Below are 6853 nucleotides of genomic sequence, written 5' to 3'. Positions count from 1 at the left end.
ATTCAAAACTATATAAAATTATAAGCAATAAATTTAAAATTGTATAGCTTTTCTACTATTGTCTGGTTATTTGAATTTGCCTTTCAGGATCACTTTTGACTTTTAGGTAAAAGTGATCCTAATAGGCTAAAAGCGATTCTTTTAGGATCTTTTAATTTAAAGTTGAAAGATACTTAGAAAAATCAGTTTTTGATAACTTGGTTTCATGACATTGCTGTTATAAACGTTGGTTTTGTTGTACACGTAACTCATACCATTATTAATAGAGAATTTCTTACTTCTTTTGATGCTCGAAAATGTAACAATAATCACAAAATGAACACAGTATATCTGGGTTAATTTTTTCATCTTCTAGTAAAATTAAAAACAAAAACATAAGGTGAGAATATATAGGTAACAATACTTAAGGGTTTTGAGATTTTGAGTTTTGATTTCATAAAAGTATTGTAAAAAAAAACCTACAGTTATGTGTTAGAAATTTCATTCTTAAGATTATTTGCATTGATATTGCTTTACATTTTTCCTTTTCATATGGATATTAGGTTAGAGACATGGCATATTCTGGATAGCAGTCATACTACAAATAGACTAACAGATAATTAACTTTTTTGGTGAAGAGGATCTGTTGTTTTATTACTTTCCATCACGATCGCAACTTCACCCTAGAATCACTTGGAGATCATTAGCACTAACATTAGCTTTAGATTAGATAGATGATTACTTATTTCTTAGGATATATTTTAGATTTCACGTAAGTATTACATTTTATTTAATTATTAAATGTTAATGAATATGTAATATTCAGGTATTTATTAATAATAAGTTAAGCAATTGGTGAATTGGGAGGATATTCACTCATTCAATTTCTTTGTTTAAAATATTTATATAATTAGATTACATTAATGACTCTTAAGGCAACTACTGATACCAGTATGATCACGCATATTATAAGAATCCATAAGGCAAAAGTTGTCGACGAATTGTGCTCCATTTCTTGATTTAATATTACAGGTCTTTCATTTTTTGCCGAAGATATTCAACACTACACAGGGTGGAATTTGAAGCGAATATGAAATCTATTTAATAGACCTATTTTTTCTATTTTTCATAATGTGACACAGTTTTTATAGAGCGCTTCTTAATGATATATAAAAAATAAATACGAAAAGTAATAAATATGAACACACTAGTATTCATATTTATTTTCACACAAACAAGTACCCCACCCTCAACCCACTCTCACATGTAACTGTTTATTGAATTTCGGAACAAACTTTGGCTTCTGACATGAGTGGTCTCTATGAAGCAAGCGAATACAACTGAACGTTAAACTTAGAAACTTAGGCCAAAATCTCCCATAATTATGATATCACTGTGACGTCACACCAGTCAACAATCGCTGTTGACAACATGTCTTCACGTTGCTGACTGGTGAATTGCATTTCAATCCAATTGTGACGTCATCATTGTTTACGTCATAAAAATAAAAATAAGGTATAAATACTCTCGCTGCACAACGTAGACTGGAAGTTAATCTCAGAAACATGCAAACTGAACTGTGAGTTGAGATTAACTTCCAGGTGAGGAGAGGTGAGGGGACGTTCGGTGATGAGCTAGCGTTGTTTTTCTTGTCAATGGTGCCTGATAAGGAGCCATTGGCATTAACAAAGTATGCTGCATGGGATGTTCAATGAGTGTTTCTAATTCCATACAGAGCTCGAGTGATGAATCTCGGACCTTTTCTGAACCTTAGGTTTTCCAGGCCTCTGTGGTCCCTTGATGAGGTAGAATTTTTTGTACTAAATTACCATGAAGTAAGGAAGTAAAAGAAAATTGCTTTAATGTTAATCTTAAAATTTACAAATCAATGGCTTAGGGGTAAGCGATTGATTCGAATATAATAATAATTGAATTTTACGTTCATAAAAATATATAGAGAGGAGAGGCGCTGATAAAGTCAAGGAGCTTCTGGTTGCTTAAGTTCCAGAATCGCCATCTTAGGTAACATCATATATTGCTGGAGGAGTTAGGGACGGCTTATTGAATGTTCAGAGTCCCATAGAAGATACGGAGTGAAAATGACGATCGCAATTTGGAGTTAACCGATTTTGTGCAAAAATAGTTATTGTTAGCGGGCGAAGAAGGAGAGGAGATGGCGAGGGAGCAGGAGTTACGGAAACGTGACACACTGCAATCTAGTGGCGGGTGGTGGGATTTGTACGTTGAACTAAGTTTGAACGGATAAAATAAAATTGAAAAAAAATCATTATTGACTTTCTGTTATAAATTTTATATTTCAAGTTTTATATGTTTATTTTTATTCTCCTGCATTAACCAGAAAACATTAACCGTTTTAATGCTTTTTTATAAAACGTTTGCTGGTCTTTTAGGCTGAGTGGTTAGTGTATGCGCTCCCAAAAAATGTCGCTTGTTTGATTTCTTCCTTGCGATATTTGTGTTTGGTATTTATGGAATTCATCACACATCAGCCTAAAAGAAAAAAAATTATGAAATTCATCCCACTGATGTGGGATGAATTTCATAAATTTTTTCATAAAATATTTTGTGGGTGAACCAGACTCAAAAAAAAAAAAAGAAAAAAGAAACCTGTTTTTCTTTTAGCATAGATAGCGCTATAATGGTATGTGAAGTGTCCATATTAAAAACTAAAGAATATTCATAATGTTACAGAATACAATATATTACGAACTTATAATTTCCATTAAATTATTTTCCTTAAAATGGTTTCTTTTACATTTTAGTGATTTTATGCATGTTTTGAAACACTATCTTTAAAAATAAGAATTTTAGTACACCTCTTTTATATAAAGACTAGGGGGAACCGTCTCCCTGACGCCTACGCGGCCCAACTCCCCGAGTTCCGGACTGGTAGGCCGTTTCTCGAATTCCGATTACTCGAATTTTGAAGACTTGACACTCAGGGTAGCCCCTGAGTTTCAAAACGTTTCAAATAACTTGACAAAAAACGTAACACAAAAACGTTTCATAAAAAGGCTTATCATTTTATATTATAGAGTAGATAACATGCAATGAATTTCCAAGATATCACAAAATGTCTAGAATTTTTATGAAATTGTCATCTGCGGCCGCCCTTTTCTTTCCAGATGAAGAGAAACAAAGAATACAAGAAAGAATATTGGTTTTATTTTTTATTCTACTCAGGAGGTGTGATTTTTACCTGCAAATTAAAAAGTATTTACCACTACAGCTAAATGTGGATATGGATATATAAATTTATTGGTAAAAGTAATAAATTATACTGCACAAAATATGTTATAAATTTCGTACAAATGAAATTGCAATACATATTAGCAAAGGTTACAGAGGACGTAGTAAATGAATTAATGTACAGCGCTTACCGAAAAATATGTGGACAGACATTGCAGTGTAGAATATATATGTCCCGAAATGCGACGCATCTCTCACAATCGTACCATGCTTAGCATCAAATGATTCAGGAATTGTTGAGATCAAACGGGCCCACTCCTTCTTCAGAGCAAAGATAATACTTTATTTGTTTTCTGGAGGGGAATTTCGAGCAGCAGTGCGTTTCCCTATTGCGTTCCAAACATGTTCTCGTGGGGTGGGATCTGCGCAGCGTGCTGTCTACTTGATTTGATTATTATTCTCGGTCTGCAGAAGTATTTCCACTGTGTACGATATGGTGTGGCATTGTCATGCATAGAAATGATTACTTCGTTTGCAGCGCCATGAAACATTCGAACATGACGTTGCAGACGTTCGTTGGAGTATCGCTCATTCAGCTGTTCATGCCTCCACATATATACAATGATCCCAACACCGCCCTATCTATCCGTTTCAAAATCATTCCGGCGAAGGTAAACAGTGCCACTTTCACTGTAGATCAAGTGTCGTCTAGAATTGGAGGAAAGACTAAAACGACTCTCATTTGTAACGATTACTTTAGACCATTGGTGTTTTGTCAATATTATGGATACAGCACCACTGAGAACGTGCTCTACGATTAGCTGTGGATGAAGAGATGCACACTAGAACGATTCGGGCGTATGGTCCTACTTGTCGCAGACATCCTGTTACAGTTGTCGTGATATCTGCGTACCTGTGCTTGTATGGAGCTGACTTTTCGTGGTTTGTCGATTAAATTTTGCTGTTATTAATAGAAATCTGTCTTCATGCTCCGTGATAGAGCGAGAAAGATCTTTTGGCAAACGTCTAGAACACTTTCTATTCGTTTGATACGTTGCCTATCGACTGGATATAACAGTATGTACGATTCGAAACTCTCTGGGAATATCAATTAGTCTGTGGCTTTCTTCAAGCTGTCCAATAATTCAATATCGCATGAAATCATCTAGATAATATCATTGAGACATTAGAACACATCCAAATTTGCACCTTTTCCCCTTCCCTAAATGAGCTTTCTTTAAACACAATTTCCTTAGCGCAGCGTTTTGCATTTTATTCTGTTGTGTCAATGGTACGCCTTTGCGAGCGATTCTTAAATTACAATGAGTATTCGCTTTGTACTCGAAATCGTGAGGTATCCAAATTGCAACTAGCTTATTCGTCTGAATTTGCAGTTATAATATGCTACTTCGGACGAATTTGCAGATTACAACTGAGCTAAGGTTATGTTCATCCTTAGGTTTACAATAGTGTATATAACGATTTTTGATTGTTTATGCTTCTGATATTCTTCTCAAATTTTTGTTTTATAGTCCTACGGGTGACCTGCATTTTTGGAAAACTACTGACCTCTACCAGACTATACACCGCGCAATTTCTCATGGTGTGTGTGTGTGTGTGTGTGTGTGTGTGTGTGTGTGTGTGTGTGTGTGTGTGTGAGAGAGAGAGAGAGAGAGAGAGAGAGAGAGAGAGAGAGAGAGAGAGAGAGACGTGTGTGTGTGTGTGTGTGAGAGAGAGAGAGAGAGAGAGAGAGAGAGAGACTTAGTCCGATCTGGTTAATGTCTCTGCAGTTCAAACTCGACAAAATGGTCATAATCCTGAAAACATATATTCAAATTTCTCCGTTGGCACCTTATTATGACTATTTGCAAGAGATACGAGTCACATAATTAGAGACAAAAAGGAATATGTCTTCTTCCAATCAGAACGCTGTTCCAGTGAAGGTTGATTATAACTGGATTGAAAAGGACAGAATACGTACAATAATACTGCGCGCATAACATCAATGAATTGCAGTTGCCTCTTGCATTAAATCCGTTCTATATTCAAAACTACAAATATAAAGAATGGGCATCCAGATTCATGACGACTTTCGCAAATTAATAAACTTTCTTGATGACAAAATCATCCGACTTTTATAACCCATAAACATTTTGACCATCTTTTGACCATGTCGTCGTCTATCAACATCATCCTGCAAGCTCTCTGCATCGTCTTGAATAATTACTGTAGTATACAACCCAGTTTTGTATCATCAGCAAACAACTGAATATCTTCCTTCATGTTATTTCCTATATTCACTTATGTACAAATTAAACAGCAGTGATCCAAGCACGGAGTCTTCATCCACCACAACTAATTTCTCCTGGATTCTGCTCCTCCATACACTATTATTTTTTAGTATCTGTCATCAACCACCCTTGTATCTATATCACCATTTTCATATTCACGCCTATTTCTTTAGATGGCGTAACTGACAGATAAATTCCTTGTCGCATCCTATCCAGCAATATCATCTTATAGCCATTCCCTTTATCCAGTTCAGCTGTCACTCTATTATAAAAGTTAGTACGTTAGTAACCAACTAATACATGCCTGACCCTTTCACAAAACCATGCTTTCCTGCATAGAATGTCATAAACATATCTGCCCGTTCCCGAATTCTTTGAACAACTTTTCCGATACTTTTTACCACCACTCAAGATGTGCTTAATGGTCTAAATAAGACTTACTTTTTATTTAATTATTAAATATTAATGAATATATAACATTAACATATTTATTAATAATAAGTTTAGTATTTAGTGAATAGGGATGATATTATCTCATTAAATTTCTTTGTATAAAATATTTATATATTCAGGCGTTATACTGGTAAGTTTAGCGATTAGTGAATAGAGATTGTATTATCCCATTCAGTTTCTTTGTATAAAATATTTATATATTAAGATCACATTAATGACCCTTAAGGCAACTACTGCTGCCCGTGTGATTACTTATATTATAAGAATCCTTAGTATTAAACTTATCAACCAACTGTGCTACAATTCTTGATTTAATATTATAGGTTTTTCATTTTTTGACAGAGATATTTAGCAACACAAGGAGGAATTTGATATCTGATTAATAAACCTTCTTCTTCTTCAAGTGTCATCCCCTAGAAGGAGGTTGGCAACCATGTCACGGAACCTTTTTCTTTCTTTGGCTACTCTGGAACATTTATGGTAATTCAAGCCAGTCCAGTCCTTAATGTCTTCAAATCACATTCTCCTGGGTCTACCTCTCCCTCTTTTTCCATCCAATTTCCCTTCTAATATTAATTTCTGAATGCCTTCTTGTCTAGTTAGATGTCCAAAATATTTAAGTTTTCGCTCTTTAAATATTTTCATTAATGTTCGTTTCATTTTTGCTTTCTTTAAAACATCTTCGTTTTTCATTTTCTCTGTCCATGGTATTTTCAACATTCTTCTGATTGTCCACATTCCGAAAGCTTCCAATTTTTTCTCTGCCTCTTTATTTAGAGTCCAAGTTTCACTGTTGTAGAGAAAGCTTGACCAGATATAGCATTTTATTAATCTTTTTCTCGTGTCTATATTAATGTCTCTGGATGTTAGAAGAGTTTTCATATCAGTAAAGGATTTTGTTGCTATCTCTATTCTTCTTT

Source organism: Typopeltis vanoorti, chromosome 11, assembly GCF_054136105.1.
Source record: "Typopeltis vanoorti isolate ZY-2024b chromosome 11, IOZ_Tvanoo_1.0, whole genome shotgun sequence".
NCBI classification, from domain to species: domain Eukaryota; kingdom Metazoa; phylum Arthropoda; class Arachnida; order Uropygi; family Thelyphonidae; genus Typopeltis; species Typopeltis vanoorti.
This window is presented reverse-complemented; position numbering follows the sequence as displayed.